This window comes from Phoca vitulina, unplaced genomic scaffold (assembly GCF_004348235.1).
Source record: "Phoca vitulina isolate PV1807 unplaced genomic scaffold, GSC_HSeal_1.0 scaffold75, whole genome shotgun sequence".
NCBI lineage: Eukaryota > Metazoa > Chordata > Mammalia > Carnivora > Phocidae > Phoca > Phoca vitulina.
This window is the reverse complement of record NW_022589778.1, coordinates 6,367,905-6,382,464: the sequence shown is the minus strand read 5'-3', so window position 1 is coordinate 6,382,464 and position 14,560 is coordinate 6,367,905. Positions and strand designations below refer to the sequence as shown.

General features: G+C 39.0%; 1 long non-coding RNA gene across 1 annotated transcript in view; it reads left to right on the top strand.

Moving 5' to 3' along the window:
- Positions 1 to 14,068: 14,068 nt before the first annotated feature.
- The window catches only part of LOC116625222, an 83,743-nt gene continuing 83,251 nt past the window's right edge, over positions 14,069 to 14,560 (top strand). Inside the window, exon 1 of the long non-coding RNA XR_004298031.1 lies at positions 14,069 to 14,105. This is a non-coding gene — a long non-coding RNA (uncharacterized LOC116625222). The remainder of the gene's footprint in view (positions 14,106 to 14,560) is intronic.

The window sequence follows — 14,560 nt, the reverse complement described above, 5'->3', positions numbered from 1 at the left end:
TTTCTTTCTTTCTTTCTTTCTTTCTTTCTTTCTTTCTTTCTTTCTTTTTTCAATTTATTTGTTGCAGGAATGGGATTGTTAGTTCTGGAGTTTTCTGAAGTCTGAGCTTCGCAGAATGCTTCTTCATGATGACAGTTAACATTTTTCTCTGTCACCTGTATTTCTTGTAATTTATTATTTAGATCTAGAGTCTGGATGTGATTCAAGTTTGATATTTTGGCAAAAATACTTTATAAGTACTATAAACTTCTACCAAAAGGCACATAATCTGGTTGCTTCTCCATGATTATAGCAGCCATTGATAATTATTTCTTAAATCTATTATTTCCTTAGTCATGTCACATGTCCATGTCACAAAATGGTGGCATTCTAATTCTACCGTCCCTGCTTCATTTAATAGCTGAAATACTTCTATAAAGAGAAAGCTTCCTTTGCTATCTACTTGTTTGCCCTCAGGTATATATAAGAAAGGCAGGGGAAGTATTCTATTTTCAAATTTATTTATAGGTTTTAAAACTAATGATTTGAGCTTCCAGCATCTTTCAGAGGTGACTAATGATTTTTGAATTATTGTAAACTTGTGGATTTGAACATAATTGATGTGTTTTCATCCACTATAATTATCATTCCTATTGATTCTCAAGGCCTGTCTTTGGCCAGTGAGAGCCTCTGCAAGTTGGTTCCTGAGACTTTTAATGTGACTCCAGTAGTCTTTGACAGAATCCTTGATTTTTGGTATGGCAACGTATTCCAGTTTTATCTTATACTTTTCATGTACTATATATAGAATCAACCATTTCTCCAAGGAGCATTGATTCTTTTTAGTGGAGAATGGTATTTAAAAAGTGCATCGTCAGTGCTGAGGACCTTATTGCCACCCAGCAGGCCATGATATTTCAAGGCCCTTATGTTTACATGTAAAACATAAATTTAGCTTCTTTGCTCAGAATATTTACACATATTTTCACTTACATGAATGTCCAGGGGGTTGTTGAAAATTCAATGGTGTGAGTCTTTGGGCCTATCTTTGAGCCCAGAGGGCCCCCAAGTCATTGTTACAACAAAAAATGCCACCAAAAAATATCCAAAATACCCCATAGGGTGGCTCCCTTAGAAAAATCACTGATTTCAATGACACATGGATAGAAGGAGATGAGATCAAAGGGATGATTTCATTATAAAATAAAAAATCTTCTGCTTTATGATTTGTCTACCTCCCTTCCACACACCCCCAACTGAATCCAGACTTTGTGTGTGCTAGGGAAGTTTGAACTTCTTCAGGTGTACTCATGGAAGTATACTGCACTCAGTTCAGGCATAAAATCATTTATTTCTTCATTTTATCAAATTTTATCTTCCCATTGAAGCTTGTTCTTGAATAAAGTTTTCCTTTATTGTTAAATCATGGCAGAGACCCCACTTAAAAACATTAGGCCAATCTTGGCTTGTGTACCTTATAATACCAGTAATGTACAGTTCTTGTTTGCCAGAAATTTCATGATGAAAGAGCCTTCTCAAGTTGAAGAGAACTCAGTAGGCCATCACATGCCGAGGGGGAGAGCATCAGTATCCAAACATTACCTACTACTGAAGTGACTTTATGCTAAAGTTAGACATGTTGAATAACACAGTGATATAGGAGTCAGTAATTATTTCTGAAACTAAGTTGTGTGTATCCAGACTTCTCTCTCTCTTATCTTGGAGGTCTGGCATTAATATTAGGATCAAGTGCATCTCACAACTGTTACTCTTGTAAATTGAATATTGAGAGGGGGAGTGAGAGGTTGAGTTAGTGGAAAACATTGTCTCAAAGTAGAGAGAGACTCTGTGAGCTTAATTTCTTGAAAATATGCTGAGGGGAACCTGGGTGGCTCAATCGGTTTGGCGTCTGCCTTTTGCTCAGGTCATGATCTGGGGTCCTGGGATCCAGCCCTGTGTGGGGAGTCGGCTTCTCCCTCTCCCTTTGCCCCTCCCCTCTGCTCATGCTCTTTCTCAAATAAATAAAATCTTAAAAAAAGAAAATATGCTGAAAAGAGCAACAAATTGAGAATTTTACTTCATCTTAATTTTCTTGTGAAGATTGTTATTTAGCATAAGTTACACATTTAATTTGCTTTTTTCCCCTCACAAATGTGTTACTTCTGAACTATGTTGAGTAATCTTTTTTTTTAAGATTTATTTATTTATTTGAGAGAGAGAGAGCCCACGCGCGTGTGCTCGTGAGCGGGGGCGGGAGGGGCAGAGGGAGAGGGAAAAAGAGAATCCTCAAGAAGACTCCCCTCTGAGAACAGAGCCAGACATGGGGCTCAATCCCAGGACCCCAAGATCATGACCTGAACTGAAATCAAGAGTCAGCTGCTCAACCAACTGAGCCACCCAGGCACCCCTATGTTGAATACTCTTTCATTAGAGATAATTGATACATTTCTGATAAAGTGTATTTTCTTTCCAGGGCTCTTGCATAAAACCCATCCTAAAAAATGTAGTGATTTTTTGAAACTTTTTTTAATTTTAGGAGGCTTCTTTGTTAAAAAAAAAAGGCATGCGCGCGCGCACACACACACACACACACACACACACACCTATACACATATCTCAGCAGAATCAATTGGCTTGAAATTCTGGTAATCTGATATGCTGTGGATCCAGTCCTGCAGTCAAGCTTTCATCTTTATGAGTCATTGTGAATTGGAACCTGAATTTTTTTCTCATCTGAAATTGTTGCTTTTGTGTAGATCCAATCACACAGCACAGACCCAATCAAAAATTAACTTCTGCATGGCCCAAGAAACAGCATAATCAGATGTTAAGATCCTTGGAAGAGGAATGTTATCTCTATTTCCATTCACTCCTCAATCTTCCGTAATCTGGCTTTCACACAGAATTAGTAACCAATTTCACACAAAATCAAGTAACTAATTGCCAAGGTAACCAATGGCTTTCTTCTTGCTAGATCCAGTAATCTCAGCCTTCATCTCTTGCAGTTTCTTCTGTGCAGCTTTGGATCCTGATGAACCCCTTTTTCTTGCTGTTCTTAACTTTCTTGCTTCTGATGAAGCTGTTCTCTCATATATTACTGATCACATATGTCATGTATGTGATGTAAATAATACCAACACGTTTACATCTTTCTAAAAATATATTCTTAATCTACATTTAGTTCATCCATGTTTTTAGTAACAATGCTAAAATAAAATCTTGAATTATTAGCTAGTAAAATATTTACTTATCCATTAAAAATTGGATATTGAATCTCTCGTAAGTATCAGATACTATTTGCTAGGTACAAATGATGAGCAAGTCAGAAACTATTAATTACAAAAGATGGTAACTTCCATGAAATAAAAGCCCTGGATGCTATTTGAATGCATAATGAAAGTCTGGTGGTCAAAGAGATGGAGGGTGTTGAGATCTGCAGAATTACATTGGTATTAACTAATCAAAGGTGTGGGTCAGTAGTTGCAAGGAGGAACATTCCAGGTTGAAGGAATTGCATGTGGCAACCTCTGGGGTGGGACAAAGCATGCGCATATTGAAGGAACTGTGGTTGGAGCACAGGGATGGAGGAGGAGAATATGGCTGGCTATAGTTGGAGACATAAGCACTGCAAAATCCTGTAGGGCTGTATAGGCCATCTGAAGCCTTTTTATCTTTATCTTACAAAAAGAAGCCCGGGGCACCTGGGTGACTCAGTCAGTTAAGTGGCCAACTCTTGATTTCAGTTCAGGTCATGATCTCAGGGTCCTGGGATAGAGTCCCTCGTCTGGCTCTGTGCTCAGTGGGGAGTGCTTGAGGATTCTCTCTCTTCCTCTCCCTCTGCCCTTCCCCCACTGGCACGTGTGCCAGTTCTCTCTCTCTCTCTCACTCAAATAAATAGATCTTAAAAAAAAAGAGAGAAGCCATTTATGGGTTTGAGCAGATAAGCGATATGATCAGATTTTTAGTTAAATTTAAAAAATCACTTTCCATGCACTTTGGAGAATGGTTTGGAGGAGAAGCTAGAATGGATACTGGTGGACCAGTAGTTCAAAGGATAGATTATGGTAGTTTGGACTAAAGTGTTTGCACCTAAGATGGAAAGAAGGAGAAACCTTTAAGATATATTTAAGAAATAATTTCAACAGTTTAGCAATAAACTTGAGATAACAGATGAGGAAGAAGGTGTTAGGCAGGTTTGTACAACTGGAGAGGTTGGTAATTATGGTCACCAAAATAGGGAACACTGGATGAGAATGCAGTTTGAGGTGAAGATGATGGGTTCAGGATCAGAGAGCTTGAAATTGAGACATGGTGATATATCCAGATGGAAATATTTATTGTTAGAAAGATGGGTCTATAGCTCAGAGAGGAGTGCATATTCCTAATATGGACTAATTTATACTAATAAATGAAGAAATGAAAATTTCTGGCACAAATTTTAGTATAGAAGATTAGTTTACTTTTCAATTAATTCTGAACATATTCTACCAAACAAATTTGATAATATATGTTGATACCACCTCTTCTGTCTCTCAGTTTGCTCATTCTGAAGACATTTTTCATAATCCTTTACATTGTTAATCCTGTTTTATTTAAAAAATTGCATGTTCAACATTTTCTTTGATTACTTGTATATAAGGACCAGTTCCCAAGACATAAATATAATTCAAATTCAAACTTAGAATAATCTACTGAAAAAAATTCAGAGAACTAAATGAAAGAAAAAAAAGCCACTAGAAAGCATTTACTACATACTGTTCCTGATAAGAGTTTCGTCTAAAATTTATCTCTCTATATTCATTCTTACCAAATGAGAGAAAAATGAGCAAAACAATATTATTAGAAAATCATTTAAAAATAACACCCTTTCTGAATGAAGAATTTTTTCATGGTTGTTCTTTCCTATGTACAAGCTGTGTTGATTATTCCATTCATCTGTTAGCTATTCAGCAAATATTTATTGAGCATCTGTTATGTCCCAGTCACTCTTCTAGACTCTTAAGATACATCAGTGACGGTGGGCGGAGCAAGATGGCGGAGGAGTAGGAGACCTGGATTTCATCTGGTCTCAGGAATTCAGCTGGATAGGGATCAAACCATTCTGAACACCTACAAACTCAACAGGAGATCGAAGAAAAGAATAGCAACAACCCTCTGAACAGAAAAGCGACCACTTTCTGGAAGGTAGGACGTGTGGAGAAGTGAATCCGAGGTGATATTTGGGAGGATAGATGGCGGGGGAGGGGGCCTCCGTCAGCTGCTTCTGGCAAGTGATAGAGCCGCAGAGCACAAAATCCGAACTTTTAGAGGTCGGCTCCGCTGAGGGAGGTCACTCCAGTGGCTAAGCAAGGGGTGGAACCCTCGTGGGACAGTGTGGTCTCAGGACCCTCAGGGTCACAGAAAGACTGGGGGTGCCTGAGTGCGGCAGAGCTCCCAGGTATCAGAGCGGGGAAGCCGGCTGCAGAGATGGAGCCGAGGAGCGGGCTCTCAGCTCGGGGTTGCCATAGACCGTGACCCGGGGCACAGTCGGGCCACTGCTCCTCCAGCAGGGACCCAACAAGCGGCAGATCCGGGGAGACTCCCCTTCCTCCCCCGGGAGGAGCAGCGCGGGAGCGCACCGCAGGGATCTGCTGGGTTTGGAGACTCCACACAGGGTCAGGTGCCAGAGATAGAAATGCTCAGTCACAGGCTGGGTGAGCACGGAGTGCGGACGGAGACCGGGGAGATGGGAGTGACTGACTGCTTTTCTCTGGGGGCACAAGGAGGAGCGGGGCCCCGAGTTCTCGGTTCCTCCGGGGCGGAGATTGGGAGGCCGACATTTTCACTCTCCTCCTCCAAAGCTGTACTGAAAGCTTGCAGGGAACAAAAGCTCCCGAGAGCAAACCCCAGCAGATTACTTGGCCCGGACCCGGCAAGGGCGGGGCAATTCCGCCTCCAGCAAAGACATTTGGGAACCACAGCAACAGGACCCTCCCCCAGAAGATCAGCAAGAACAGCCAGCCAAGACCAAGTTTACCGATCAATGAGAACAGCAGAACTCCAGTGCTAGGGGAATACTGCACATAGAATCCATGGCTTTTTTACCATGATTCTGTAGTCTTTCAAAGTTAATTTTTTTAACTGTCTTTTTTTTTTTTAATTTTTCTTTTTCCCTTGTTCAACCAACATCTTATCAATCCCTTTTTTAAAAAATATTTTTATTTTTCATTTTTAGAGTCATATTCTATCCCTTCATAGTAGTTACCCTTATTTTTGGCATATATATATAAGTTGTTCTCTCTTTAAAATTTTGAGATACAGTTTCTTCTAACAGATCAAAATATACCCTAAATCTCTAGTGTGTGGCTTTGTTCTAGTCTCCTGCCTGATCACATTCTCTCCCCCTTTTTTTCTTTATTTTTTTTAAATCCTCTCCTTTCTTTTTTCAAACAACTTCTTCTCAATTCCTTTTATAAAATTTTTTATAATTTTCATCTTTAGAGTCATATTCCATCCCTTCATCATATCAACCCTTATTTTTGTACATATATAAGTTTTTCTTTCTTTAAAATTTTGGGAGGCACTTCCTTCTAACAGACCAAAATACACCCAAAATCTAGTGAGTGGCACTGATCTATGCACCAGCCTGATCATATTTGATCATATTCTGTTTTTTTTTTTTTTGTTTTGGTCTGTTTTTGTTTGTTTTTATCTTTTTCTTTTTTTTTTCTTTTTCTTTTTTCTCTCTTTCCCTTTCTTTTCCCCCGGCTTCAGGTCTTTTCTGATTTGTTTAGAGTATATTTTCTGGGGACGTTGTTACCCTGTTAGTATTTTGTTCTCTCATTCACCTATTCTCCTCTGGACAAAATGACAAGACAGAAAAAATCACCTCAACAAAAAGAACAAGAGGTAGTACCGACTGCCAGGGACCTACTCAATACGGACATTAGTACGATGTCAGATCTAGAGTTCAGAATCATCACTTTAAAGATACTAGCTGGGCTTGAAAAAAGCATGGAAGTTATTAGAGAAACCCTTTCTGGAGAAATAAAAGAACTAAAATCTAACCAAGTCGAAATCAAAAAGGCTATTAATGAGGTGCAATCAAAAGTGGGGGCGCTAACTGCTAGGATAAAGGAGGCAGAAGAGAGAATCAGTGATATGGAAGATCAAATGATGGAAAATAAAGAAGCTGAGAAAAAGAGAGATAAACAAATACTGGATCATGAGGGCAGAATTCGAGAGATAAGTGATACCATATGACAAAACAACATTAGAATAATTGGGATCCCAGAAGAAGAAGAAAGAGAGAGAGGGGCAGAAGGTATATTGGAGCAAATTATAGCAGAGAACTTCCCTAATTTGGGGAAGGAAACAGGCATCAAAATCCAGGAGGCACAGAGAACCCCTCTCATAATCAATAAAAATAGGTCAACACCCCGACATCTAATAGTAAAACTTACGAGTCTCAGAGACAAAGAGAAAATCCTGAAAGCAGCTCAGGACAAGAGATATGTAACCTACAATGGTAGAAACATTAGACTGGCAACAGACCTATCCACAGAGACCTGGCAGGCCAGAAAGGATTGGCATGATATATTCAGAGCACTAAATGAGAAAAATATGCAGCCAAGAATACTATACCCAGCTAGGCTGTCATTGAAAATAGAAGGAGAGATAAAAAGCTTCCAGGACAAACAAAAACTAAAGGAATTTGCAAACACAAAACCAGCCCTACAAGAAATATTGAAAGGGGTCCTCTAAGCAAAGAGAGAGCCTAAAAACAACATAGACCAGAAAGGAACACAGACAATATACAGTAACAGTCACCTTACAGCCAATACAATGGCACTAAATTCCTATCTTTCAATAGTTACCCTGAATGTAAATGGGCTCAATGCCCCAATCAAAAGACACAGGTTATCAGATTGGATTAAAAAACAAGACCCATCGATATGCTGTCTGCAAGAGACTCATTTTAGACCCAAAGACACCTCCAGATTGAAAGTGAGGGGATGGAAAACCATTTACCATGCTAATGGACATCAAAAGAAAGCTGGGGTGGCAATCCTTTTATCAGACAAATTAGATTTTAAACCAGACTGTAATAAGAGATGAGGAAGGACACTATATCCTACTTAAAGGGTCTGTCCAACAAGAAGATCTAACAATTGTAAATATCTATGCCCCTAACATGGGAGCAGCCAATTATATAAGGCAATTAATAACAAAAGCAAAGAAACACATCGACAACAATACAATAATAGTGGGGGACTTTAACACCCCCCTCACTGAAATGGACAGATCATCTAAGCAAAAGATCAACAAAGAAATAAAGACTTTAAATGACACACTGGACCAAATGGACTTCACAGACATATTCAGAACATTCCATCCCAAAGCAACAGAATACACATTCTTCTCTAGTGCCCATGGAACATTCTCCAGAATAGATCACACCCTGGGTCACAAATCAGGTCTCAACCAGTACCAAAAGCTTGCGATCATTCCCTGCCTATTTTCAGACCACAATGCTTTGAAACTAGAACTCAATCACAAGAGGAAAGTTGGAAAGAACTCAAATACATGGAGGCTAAAGAGTATCCTACTAAAGAATGAATGGGTCAACCAGGAAATTAAAGAAGAATTAAAAAAATTCATGGAAACCAATGAAAATGAAAACACAACTGTTCAAAATCTTTGGGATGCAGCAAAGGCAGTCCTCAGAGGAAAGTATATAGCAATACAAGACTTTCTCAAGAAACAAGAAAGGTCTCAAATACACAACCTAACCCTACACCTAAAGGAGCTGGAGAAAGAACAACAAATAAAGCCGAAACCCAGCAGGAGAAGAGAAATAATAAAGATCAGAGCAGAAATCAATTAAATAGAAACCAAAAAAACAGAACAGATTAACAAAACTAGGAGCTGGTTCTTTGAAAGAATTAACAAGATTGATAAACCCCTAGCCAGACTTATCAAAAAGAAAAGAGAAATGACCCAAATCAACAAAATTATGAATGAAAGAGGAGAGATCACAACCAACACCAAAGAAATACAAACAATTATAAGAACATATTATGAGCAAGTCTATGCCAGCAAATTAGATAACCTGGAAGAAATGGATGCATTCCTAGAGATGTATCAACTACCAAAACTGAACCAGGAAGAAATAGAAAACCTGAACAGACCTCTAACCACTAAGGAAATTGAAGCAGTCATCAAAAATCTCCCAAAAAACAAAAGCCCAGGGCCAGATGGCTTCCCAGGGGAATTCTACCAAACATTTCAAGAAGAATTAATACCTATTCTTCTGAAACTGTTCCAAAAAATAGAAATGGAAGGAAAACTTCCAAACTCGTTTTATGAGGCCACCATTACCTCGATCCCAAAACCAGACAAGGACCCCATGAAAAAGGAGAATTACAGACCAATATCCTTGATGAACATGGATGCAAAAATTCTCACCAAAATACTAGCCAATAGGATCCAACAGTACATTAAAAGGATTATTCACCACGACCAAGTGGGATTTATCTTTGGGCTGCAAGGTTGGTTCAACATCCGCAAATCAATCAACGTGATACAATACATTAACAAAAGAAAGAACAAGAGTCATATGATCCTCTCAATAGATGCAGAAAAAGCATTTGACAAAGTACAGCATCCTTTCTTGATCAAAACTCTTCAGAGTATAGGGATAGAGGGTACATACCTCAATATCATAAAAGCCATCTATGAAAAACCTACAGTGAATATCATTCTCAATGGGGAAAAACTGAGAGCTTTCCCCCTAAGGTCAGGAACACGGCAGGGATGTCCAATATCACCATTGCTATTCAACATAGTATTAGAAGTCCTAGCCACAGCAATCAGACAACAAAAAGAAATCAAAGGCATCCAAATTGGCAAAGAAGAAGTCAAACTCTCACTCTTTGCAGATGATATGATACTTTATGTGGAAAACCCAAAAGACTCCACCCCCAAACTGCTAGAACTCATACAGGAATTCAGTAAAGTGGCAGGATATAAAATCAATGCACAGAAATCAGTGGCATTCCTATACACCAAGAACAAGACAGAAGAAAGAGAAATTAAGGAGTCGATCCCATTTACAATTGCACCCAAAACCATAAGATACCTAGGAATAAATCTAACCAAAGAGGCAAAGGATCTGTACTCAGAGAACTATAAAATACTCATGAAAGAAATTGAGGAAGACACAAAGAAATGGAAAAACGTTCCATGCTCATGGATTGGAAGAACAAATATTGTGAAGATGTCAATGCTACCTAGAGCAATCTACACATTCAATGCAATCCCCATCAAAATACTATCCACTTTTTTCAAAGAAATGGAACAAATAATCCTAAAATTTGTGTGGAACCAGAAAAGACCCCGAATAGCCAGAGGAATGTTGAAAAAGAAAAGCAAAGCTGGCGGCATCACAATTCTGGACTTCCAGCTCTATTACAAAGCTGTCATCATCAAGACAATATGGTACTGGCACAAAAACAGATGCATAGATCAATGGAACTGAATAGAGAGCTCAACTCTATGGTCAACTAATCTTCGACAAAGCAGGAAAGAATGTCCAATGGAAAAAAGACAGTCTCTTCAACAAATGGTGTTGGGAAAATTGGACAGCCACATGCAGAAGAATGAAACTGGACCACTTCCTTGCACCACACACAAAAATAGCCTCCAAATGGATGAAAGACCTAAATGTGAGACAGGAATCCATCAACATCCTAGAGGAGAACACAGGCAGCAACCTCTTCGACCTCAGCCGCAGCAACTTCTTCCTAGAAACATCGCCAAAGGCAAGGGAAGCAAGGGCAAAAATGAACTTCATCAAGGACTTCATCAAGATAAAAAGCTTTTGCACAGCAAAGGAAACAGTCAACAAAACCAAAAGACAACCGACAGAATGGGAGAAGATATTTGCAAATGACATATCAGATAAAGGGCTAGTATCCAAAATCTATAAAGAACTGATCAAAGTCAACACCCAAAGAACAAATGATCCAATCAAGAAATGGGCAGAAGACATGAAGAGACATTTTTCCAAAGAAGACATCCAAATGGCCAAAAGACACATGAAAAAGTGCTCAACATCGCACGGCATCAGGGAAATCCAAATCAAAACCTCAATGAGATACCACCTCACACCAGTCAGAATGGCTAAAATTAACAAGTCAGGAAACGACAGATGTTGGCGGGGATGTGGAGAAAGGGGAACCCTCCTACACCGTTGGTGGGAATGCAAGCTGGTGCAACCACTCTGGAAAACAGTATGGAGGTTCCTCAAAAAGTTGAAAATAGAGCTACCCTACGACCCAGCAATTGCACTTCTGGGTATTTACCCCAAAGATACAAATGTAGGGATCCAAAGGGGTATGTGCACCCCAATGTTTATAGTAGCAATGTCCACAATAGCCAAACTATGGAAAGAGCTGAGATGTCCATCGACAGAAGAAGTACATTAGAAGACAGAAGAAGATGTGGTATATGTATACAATGGAATATTATGCAGCCATCAAAAGGAATGAAATCTTGTCATTTGCAGTGACGTGGATGGAACTGGAGGGTATTATGCTGAGTGAAATAAGTCAAACAGAGAAAGACATGTATCATATGATCTCACTGATATGAGGAATTGTTAATCTCAGGAAACAAACTGAGGGTTGCTGGAATGGTGGGGGGTGGGAGGGATGGGATGGCTGGGTGATAGACATTGGGGAGGTTATGTGCTATGCTGAGCGCTGTGAAATGTGCAAGACTGTTGAATCACAGATCTGTACCTCTGAAACAAATAAAGCAATATGTGTTAAGAAAAAAAAAAAAAAGAAGATAGCAGGAGGGGAAGAATGAAGGGGGGGAAATCGGAGGGGGAGACGAACCATGAGAGACAATGGACTCTGAAAAACAAACTGAGGGTTCTAGAGGGGATGGGGGGGGGAGGATGGGTTAGCCTGGTGATGGGTATTAAAGAGGGCACATTCTGCATGGATCACTGGGTGTTATGCACAAACAATGAATCATGGAACACTACATCAAAAACTAATGCTGTAATGTATGATGATTAACATAACAATAAAAAAATTTTTTAAAAAAGGTAAACACAATTAAGAAAGAAAATACCGAGTCTTTAAAAACAAAAAAACAAAACAAAACAAAAAGATACATCAGTGACAAAACAGTAAAAGATGCCTGTCTTCATGGCTCTTTTTTTTTTTTTTTTTTTAAAGATTTTATTTATTTATTTGACAGAGAAAGACACAGCGAGAGAGGGAACACAAACAGGGGGAGTGGGAGAGGGAGAAGCAGGCTTCCCGCCGAGCAGAGAGCCCGATGTGGGGCTCGATCCCAGGACTCTGGGATCATGACCTGAGCTGAAGGCAGACGCTTAACGACTGAGCCACCCAGGCGCCCCTGTCTTCATGGCTCTTACATTACAGCAGGGACAGCAATTTCTGTAGTAAAGTCAATCACATTATAGGCATAGCACTTAAAAGAGTGCTTCATGTTTTTATCTTACATGATCAAACATACAAGGTCTGGCCTATGAGAAATCAATACCCACGTTACAGGAAGACTTCTAAAATAATTTTTGTTATATGAATGAATCAATAATAAAACCATTTCCTCAATAATCATAAACAAATTGCAAAGTGATTGTTCATCTCAGAGAAACCTTGGCCGAGTTAAAATAAAAGTTTCAAGAAATAGACTTTGGTACCCAAATAAGGCATGTTAGGTTTAGATTTTTTAAAAGATTTTATTTATTTGACACATATATATAGAGAGAGATAGTGAGAGAGAGAGCACAAGCAGGGGGAGCTGCAGGCAGAAGGAGACGGAGAAGCAAGCTCTCTGCTGAGCAAGGAGCCAGACACAGGGCTCCATTCCAGGACCCTGGGATCATGACCTGAGCCAAAGACAGATGCTTAACTGACTGAGCCACCCAGATGCCCCTAGGTTTAGATTTTTAATTTTGCTATTCCCATACTAAATGCATATGCATAATTCAATGCTGAAAAACTGGATATGGTTATAAACCAAGGCATAGTTGAAATGAAAGTTTCAAAACAAATTAAAATAAAGAATTAGCAAAACATAATCAATATAAAAGCATTGTGATATTAATATTCCATGATTCAGCTGAGCAATAACTTGTTTTCTGTTACAAAATGGATAGTAGATAATCTGAGTATAGAAAATAATATTTCCTATATGGTACCATTCTACCTTCTGCAGTCTCTTGAATTCCACTTCCTGGTTAGTGAGCTATACCTTTAACAATCAGTTTTCTCACAATAGGTTTTTTAAGTCTATTTTTCTAGCTCTAAAGATATAAAGCTCAAAGCTCTTCTTGAAAGAGAATGAAACACATTTCAGTTACCCTTATCACTTGGAATATCTGGTTTCAACCAAAATTTACATGTCATCCTGAAAAAAGCAAAAGTGAGATGTCATCTTCTTTTGAGGAGAGACTTTGAAGTTAAACAGCTCACCAGGTGTTTGGAGCCCATTGGTAATGCACTTCTTCTTTGCTTATAGAATTGTCCTTGGTTCGGAGGTCATTCAGGGGAAGTGGTGAGTGTGACATCTCTGCCTGGGAGGAGCCCTAGGAAGTGTCTGAAACTTATCTTTCTGTTTGCTCCTTTGCCCCTGAGAATGAGTGGGTGAGAGTCTGGATCAGTAGGTAGTTGCTTCTCTTGTTTTATTTAGTGTATATGTCCTGTCTGGGTATTTGGCAAAAGGTGACTCATTCTCTGATCTTGTTTTGAATGCTCTGGTGTTGATGTATTTTCCTACATTCCAGAGAAAAAAAAATTGCAATGCGAAAATATAAGTGTTACTTACCAGCTGAGTGATTTTGGTCAAGTGATTTAACCTCTTTAGGCTTCAGTTTCCTTATTCATAAGCTATGATAACACAACCTTTCTCCTAGGAGAAGTATTCATTGAAATAGTATATGTACATTTTAGCACACAGTAAGCCCCTAATAAATTCAAATTATTATTAATATATTGTTAGGAAAGAAAGTGCATCAGGGAACAAATGATATAATTTTTTTTTTTAATAATAGAGCTTAAATGCCCACCAACTGATGAATGGATAAAGAAGATAAAGAAGCTGTGGTATGTATATATATATACGCGCGCGCGCGCGCGCACACACACACACACACACACACACACACACACACACAGAAGAATACTACTCAGCCATCCAAAAGAAAGAGATCATGCCATTTGCAATGACAAGGTGGATGGGAGCTAGAGTGTATTATGCTAAATGAAATAAGTCAATCAGAGAAAGACAAATACCATATGATTTCACTCATATGTGGAATTTAAGAAACAAAATGATGAACATTCGGGAGGGGGGAAGGGGGGAACAAATCATGAGAGACTCTTAACTATGTAGAACAAATTGAGGGTTGATGGAGGGAGGTGGGTGGGGGATGGGGTAGATGGGTGATGGATATTAAGGAGGGCACTTGTTAGGAAGAGCACTGGTATTATATGTAAATGATTAACCACTGAACTCTACTCCTGAAACCAATATTGAACTGTATGTCAACTAACTAGAA